We start from the raw sequence: 7,500 nt of genomic DNA on the forward strand, positions 1-7,500 counted from the left end.
AGTCAGCGGCACATTTGAAGGAATCTGCTTGCACACAAGAACGTATGGAACAGTCCACTTCCACTAAACAATGTTTAACTAAAACCTGTTTGTTACTAGCCGAGTATAGGCTACATGCATCTGCACACGTATATTATTTGAACTCATAGGCAAAGTGAAACTAACTTCACTGTGGTGTCATAGTCAACGACAAAACAGCTATACACATTTAATAACTTTCACTATTGACTGACAATGGGTTACCATCGAAAACATAGTCTGCAAAAAGCTAAACACTTACCCGAATAATGTTCGAATGACTGAATAAAAAACTTAAGGACATTTATCCTGCAAAGGAGTTGCTGCTTACATCTCCTGCGTCTTCAGCTGTGCTTCATATGCGCCTTTCGCTATAGACCAGGTTTTTCTTGGTCGGTGGCGTAATGTTTTTTAGATGGCGTAAGATAGTGATTTTCAGATAATGCGCTAGACCACACCTTAGGTCGTTAATTGGCACACCCCTGGGCGCATTGTTTAATAAAAGAGAATCGCATGGCGAAAAATCAGAGAGTAAGATAGGAATAAATAAACTTTGCGTCGTGATAAGAATACGCTATGCACTGTGTTTCTGATCATCATAATAGGACCCTTTAACCTTCACACGCTACTGCTTTTGCCTCATGGATGGACTGCTTGAGCTGGCATTGCTCTGTGCTAATGTGCTAATGTGTGCCTCTCAGGGGCTACAGCCCAGGGCTCCACCAAACCTTCTAAGCCTTTTCTCACATTTGCAACTCATTTGCAGCTTGCTGCATCAGGCCACTTGTCTGCGTTATTTCCTGAGATGTATTTAAGCAAGGCAGCCATCTGTTGGCTCTTTGTAATAACCTCCACCAGGGTCTGTTGCTCCTAATCATTCATCATCAAGTATGTAAACTGATGAACCCACATACTGCATGTGATATATGATGTGCATGTGCATGTATGTACACATGTATTCATGTATGTGCATATGTGATTAAGTTTGTATGTATGTTTATGTGCGTGCATGTATGTATGTATGGTCCTGTATGTGTGTATGTACTGTGTGTATGGACATATGTGTGCACGTGTGTATGTAAGCTGCGCGGGGTTCCCACTCCCAGAGATACCCACACCATCTTGCTTTCTTCAGTTTTCACCAGCTCCACTCCCCCCCCCCATCAAATCACTGAAAGGTGGAAAGCGGTGGTATGTCAGCATCGTGTCTCACTGGTGCCGTGCGCGTGTGTGTGTGTGTGTGTGTGTACGTGTGTGTGTGTGCGTGTGCATATGTGTGTGTGCGTGTGTGCGTGTGTGTGCGTGTATGCGTGTGTGTGCGTGTGTGCATGTGTATGTATGTGCATGTGTGTGCATATGTGTGTGTGTGTGTGTATGTGCGTGTGTGTGTGTGTGCGTGTGCATATGTGTGTGTGTGTATGCGCGCGTGTGTGTGTGTGTGTGTGCATATGTGTGTGTGTGTGCGTGTGCATATGTGTATGCGCGTGTGTGCGTATGCGCGTGTGTGTGTGTGTGCATATGTGTGTGTGTGTATGCACGTGTGTGCGTGTGTGTGTGTATGCATATGTGTGTGTGTGTGTATATGTGTGTGTGTATATGTGTGTGTGTGTGTGTGTGTGTGTGTGTGCATATGTGTGTGTGTGTGTGTATGTGCGTGTGTGTATGCGCGTGTGTGTGTGTGTGTGTGTGTGTGCATATGTGTGTGTGTGTGTGTGTGTGTGCATATATGTGTGTGTGTGTATGTGTGTGTGTGTGTATGCGCGTGTGTGTGTATGCGCGTGTGTGTGTATGCGCGTGTGTGTGTGTGTGTGTGTGTGTGTGTATGTGCGTGTGTGCGTGTGTGTGTGTATGCATATGTGTGTGTGTGTGTATATGTGTGTGTATATGTGTGTGTGTGTGCATATGTGTGTGTGTGTGTGTGTGTGTGTGCATATGTGTGTGTGTGTGTATGTGCGTGTGTGTGTGTGTGTGTGTGCATATGTGTGTGTGTGTGTATGTGCGTGTGTGTGTGTGTGTGTGTGCATATGTGTGTGTGTGTGTATGTGCGTGTGTGTGTGTGTGTGTGTGCATATGTGTGTGTGTGTGTATGCGCGTGTGTGTGTGTGTGTGTGTGCATATGTGTGTGTGTGTGTATGTGCGTGTGCTGAGGAGCAGAGATGAGCGAGAGACACGAGGGAAGCAGGGCGGGAGGCAGGGCAGCCCGTCATCCTCTCGCCGCGTCACGGCCCGCGACACACACGACAGCACCCTGACACACCACTGACTCGCTGTGACCTTAGTGAAGTGTCTGTGTGTGTGCTTGAGTGAGTGATGAGCGGGCGGCAGGTTGAACCACCTCCCAAATACTGTCCTTCATGCAGGAGGCAGGAAGAGTGTCTCTCTTTTCTTACTTTGTTTACCCACATGAGTGACAGAGGAAAAAGCAGAAGATGTGGGTGGGGGGAGAGGGAGTGAGTGTTGACTGCTACCTCCCTTGGGCTGCTGGGGAAGAGTGCGCACGCGTTTGTTTGTGCGTGTGTGTGTGTGTGTCTTTTTGCAGTGCAGTCAACCTGTCACTGCACTGCCTTCTAACAGGCAGGGAAGACAACAGCCAGCCAGGTTTTTCAAGTTATTAAGCTACTGAAGCTTAGTCACTGACGTATAGTCATTGTGACATTACGATGGGGCCTGAGTCTCTTTGTGATGTCCAAACAGCCACCCATCCACGCTCATTCACACCCCCACCCACCCACCACCCACACACCCACCCACAGACACCACACACACCCCCACCCACACTAGCTCCCAAATGCCCAAACTAGCCATTCAGCGCTGTGCAGCCTCCTAAATGCAGCTAATGAGATTGCTAACAGGCTCTGCAGCTCAGCAGGGCTGCCCTATCTGATTTGCAGCACGGAGTGGAGGTCGGCTCAGCGCCCTGTGAACATATGCGCCGGCTTAAGCTCAAACACTGCTCTTACTGTATGAAGAGGCTAATCTGCTCCAGTCTGCTACTAGCATTAGCGCCGCGTGCCCCCCCCACCCCGCCGCTTCCCTTACAGCAGAGCGCAGAGCCCCCTCTCCAGGACTCCGTCTCACTGGCTCCCCTGGTGGTCACAGGTGGAACTGCAGCGTGGTGGTGGAGGGCCCCAGCTGAGGTGAGAAGAGGCTAATTGGCATGCCACACCACTGACCTTTCAGAGAGCCAGAGGGGGGGTGGGGGGTGTGGGTTGCTGATCTTGGCTGCGGAGGACAGAAGCTCTTTTGAACTGCAGTTGACATTTAAGAGAAAAAGGGGGGAAATGTGTTTGAAGTGCTCCACAGTGAGCAAGCTTTGATTGGCCGCACAGAAGTGTAATCCAAACTGTAAGCACACATAAGCTAATTAAAGAGTAAGGCACACATAGACTGCTTTTTATTTAAGCACTGTATGTAGGAGTATGCATGGAGATGGAGATTCTGTATCTAATCCTTGAAGCTCTTTAAATGACTGGATCACGCTAGTCTACAGGCATGCAAACTGGTCAGGGGTGAAAAAGGTGAGAAGGGCACACGAAGTGACAATAGTGCATAGCTTCCACGGAGTATGAAAACCAGAGATTTACAAAGAAAACAAACTATAAAATCACTAAAAAAATTGTTGTGGCCAAAAATATCATATGTATGATAAAAAATAAGTGAATATAAAAAAAGTGTCTTCTTCTCCTATTTCTGTGTGAGGGGCCCGTTGCACTGTTTGGCAGCATGCTTCAGCATGGCCCTCCTCTCCTCCTAAGCAATCTACATGAGTTTTCTTTCTTTCTTTTTTCTCTGTGCATGAAGTTCAGACATTTCTGAAGATTTCAGGCCTATTGGACATGAAGACATAGTAGGCGTAGTATTAGAATAAAGGTGTAACTTGCTTGAGACACACACTATTTCAGACTAACATTATATAAAATAGGGTAGACTAGACTAATTTGTAAAATCGATTTGAAATGTTTTAACTTCCTATGGAATGGGCATTTTTGTGTCTAGACCAGGTCTTGTGAAGCCGTGTGCAAAAGTAGATCAAAATAAAATGAAAAATGAGTCATTTAGACCATTATTTGCTAGGTATGCTCATGCGTTTTGTAAAATGCCCAATGGAAACTCCCCATAGCACTTTTGGTTACCCAAAATGCATACTGACAATAAAAGCCTTACTGTGTGATTTCTGGACTATTTGGATTGTTTGTCAGAGGTTCTGATGGAATGACTACACTATGGAATAATTACCGAAATGTCTTTGCATTTTCTTTGTTGGTTCAATGGCTGTGAATAAGATGGATTATACATCTGCACAACAAATATTGGATAAAACAATGGATAAAAATATGGATTCCTGTGACTATTTCAATACCCAATTTGCTGAATCTATCTTATTGATAAGGATACACACTGCAGCTAGAAGGTAGGGAAGCACCGGAGGGGGAGGAGGGCAATTTGATACAATTAAATTGAGACATAGTAAGATTAATCTGATAATGTAAAGCACTATACAGATTGTACATGAAAAAGGTTGTCATATATGGATTCCCAAGTGTCCAAGCTTTCAAATGGTGTATAACATTACTATGCTACATATCAATATGGTGCAATTGATTTATAATGTTGGGGGAGAGGGGGTGGGTGTGTTGTGGAGGGCACACTGTTTCATAACAAGTGTTATCCTGCAGCCTAGGTTACTTACAGATTGTGGAATTGTGCTAGTTAGTTTGTTTAACAACCAAAGTTGTGTTGTGTGAATAGTGTTCACACTACATGTTAAACTGTAGCCTACCCTATAGGCACAGCCTACTTCAGATCAGGTCACTGAACGTTTCTTAAAGACATGTCAATCAACACTGATTTTGTCTCTGAGCAAGATCAGTATAGCAAAGATCAGTATAGCAAAGGCTAATGTGAATAATTAAAGAGTTAAATGTGAATAATTAAAGAGTTAAACGTTTTGCACAGCCCAGTTTAGGAGACATTTAATTCTTTAGGTTATTCACATTAGCCTTTGCTATACTGATAAGGTCTGTGTATTTGCTTCACCTTTTGCCGATCTAGACCAAGTACAGCACGTAACCTATTCATCAAATTAACTCGTTGTGTCTATATTTCTGTCTCCTATCGCTAACTTTAACAACATTAAAACAAAACCGCCAATGCTACGTTGCTACACTAATCTCAAAGTCTTTTGCTAACAGAAGTTGAAAGTTTCAACTAGCCCACCTGTGACATCTCTAGGCACCTCTCCTCGCCGTGCTCACATTCCAGCTGACATTTCAGATGCATCTAGGCCTATCTGCGCTCACAAAAGGAGGCTATACCTGCGCGATCGTTCTGTTCACGTTGCCTCTGCAGCAACAAGCTTCCACTGATGTTTAGTAAACGCACATAGCCTAACATTCGTTGCTGAAATTTTTAATGGCGCTCTGGCAACACCAAGACGTGTTTGCGTCTGCACAATAGTAAACTCAGCTCACGTTGACCCCCCCCCCCTAAATATTTTCTCATTGGTTCTGCACAAACCACGTAAGTCAGTCATTTTGGATTCAAAACGGCGAATTTCGCCGATAGAGAAACCTCCACTAATGACATTATTATTATTATTATTATTATATAGCTCAGTATGAGATCTTCTGATTTATCTCTAAACAGCGGCCTGTGGTTTGATTATACTGGCAGAATTAAAATAAATGTACTGTGCAATGGGCTAAATTGCAATAAAACCAACAGCTATAATTGCCTTTTCATTGAAGACGGACTCCAAATCACCACTGCTAGAATAACAGTGCTTATCAGAAAGTAATCTTGTGTAGCTCTGCGTATGTTTTCTTTCTGGGTGTGTGTATGTGAGTGAATGAGAGAGTGTGGTACAGAGGGAGTGTGAGAGGGAGAAAGACTGTGTGTGTGTGTGTGTGTGTGTGTGTGTTTGAGAGGGAGAAGGAGAGTGTGTGTGTGTGTGTGCATGTGTATAAATGAAAGAAAGTGATATGGAGGGAGAGTGGTAAGGGGAAGTGAGTAAGAGAGAAAGTAAAGGGAGAAAGAGAGAGTGGTTCTGCATCCTAGATTACGGCTGACTCATGAGCGTGTGTTACAGCGCTCCGACAGACGCGTGAGCTCTGGGAAGGCTTCAGCATGAGGGCTGCTTCAGCATGAGGGCTGCTTCAGCATGCTCCAGGCTGAGGACTCTCTGGCTGAGGCTAAACGACACTAGCACACATCGTCTGCTCTCCTTCCCCTCCATCAACCTCGGTCAGCTTCCTTACTGAGGTCTTACCTTCCCCATCACCCCAACACTACTCCTAATGTGTCTCCTCTCCTCTCCTCTCCTCTCCTCTCTCCTGTCCTCTCTCCTCACCTCTCCTCTCTCCTCACCTCCTCTCCCCTCCTCTCTCCTCACCTCTCCTCCTCTCCTCCTCTTCTCTCCTCCTTCCACATCTCTTCTCTTTCCTCTCTCCTCTCTTATAGTTAAAGTTATAGTCATAGTTACAGTATTTTGCAGATGCTTTTGTACCAAGTGACTTACAGAATATGAGCATCACAATAATTAAAATTAACTGTTTAAAAGCCTACATTAAGCATATAAAACCCATGTAAAAATATAAGACCCATAACTCTGTAAGAGAATTGATTAATTACATTTAAACTGAATATATGAGCCTTTAAACCTCTCTTGAATATCCCAAAACTATCTTGTTCTATTTTTTCCATCTCCTATCCTGGCTCTCCTCGCCTCTCCTCTCCTCCTCTCTCCTCCACTCTCTCCTCCCCTTCTGGCTCCTCTCTCCTCCTCTTTTCTCTTTCTCTCCTCTCCTCCTCTCTCATCTTCTCTTCTCCTCTCCTCTCCTCTCCTCTCCTCCTCTCTCCTCTTCTCCTCTCATCTCCTCCTCTCCTCTCCTCCACTCTTTCCTCCCCTCCTGGCTCTCCGCTCCTCTCCTCTCCTCCACTCTCTCCAACACAGAGGCAGCTGCCCTGCTGCACAGCCCAGCTCGGTGAAGGGGAGCAGATGGCTCTGCGGGCCCCCAGGGCCCCAGGAACCTGAGGAGGGGCACAGGGCACAGGCGCAGGAGATCACCAAGGCCAGCGCTGTTTACTAAACTGTGCTATGTGCAGCGCCGCGCACCCTGCAGAAGGGAGTCTGTTACCACACAACAAACAACAACATGGCCCACACTCACAGCTGTCTATCTATCTGCCTGACTAAAAGAGTAAGAGAGAGAGAGAGAGAGAGAGATAATAGCTTTGAAACACATAAACAAAGGAAAGTGAAGTGAAATAAACAGACAGCTGTGCAGTAAAACAATAGCAGGGTAAATGAGATAACCTTAGAGAAGGTGACTGAAGTGCTACCTCTCAGCACTAGCCGATCTCATTTCACAGAGCAACCCGCACATCTCAGAGAATCTCCCACTGTAACTACAGCGGAGGTGTGCAGGTGTACAATTGGCCAGGGCGGTCTCTCTGACACAAACGGCCGACCGACTAGCTCCC

General features: G+C 45.6%; 1 protein-coding gene across 3 annotated transcripts in view; it reads right to left on the bottom strand.

The window, feature by feature from the left end:
* ptprga (protein tyrosine phosphatase receptor type Ga) overlaps positions 1-7,500 on the bottom strand; it is a 235,713-nt gene that overhangs the window by 26,236 nt on the left and 201,977 nt on the right. The window lies entirely within an intron of this gene.

This window comes from Alosa pseudoharengus, unplaced genomic scaffold, assembly GCF_046254945.1.
Source record: "Alosa pseudoharengus isolate Yale_2024_CS ecotype anadromous, Long Island Sound unplaced genomic scaffold, YU_APseudo_1.1 YU_APseudo_1.1_scf_5, whole genome shotgun sequence".
Lineage (NCBI taxonomy): Eukaryota > Metazoa > Chordata > Actinopteri > Clupeiformes > Clupeidae > Alosa > Alosa pseudoharengus.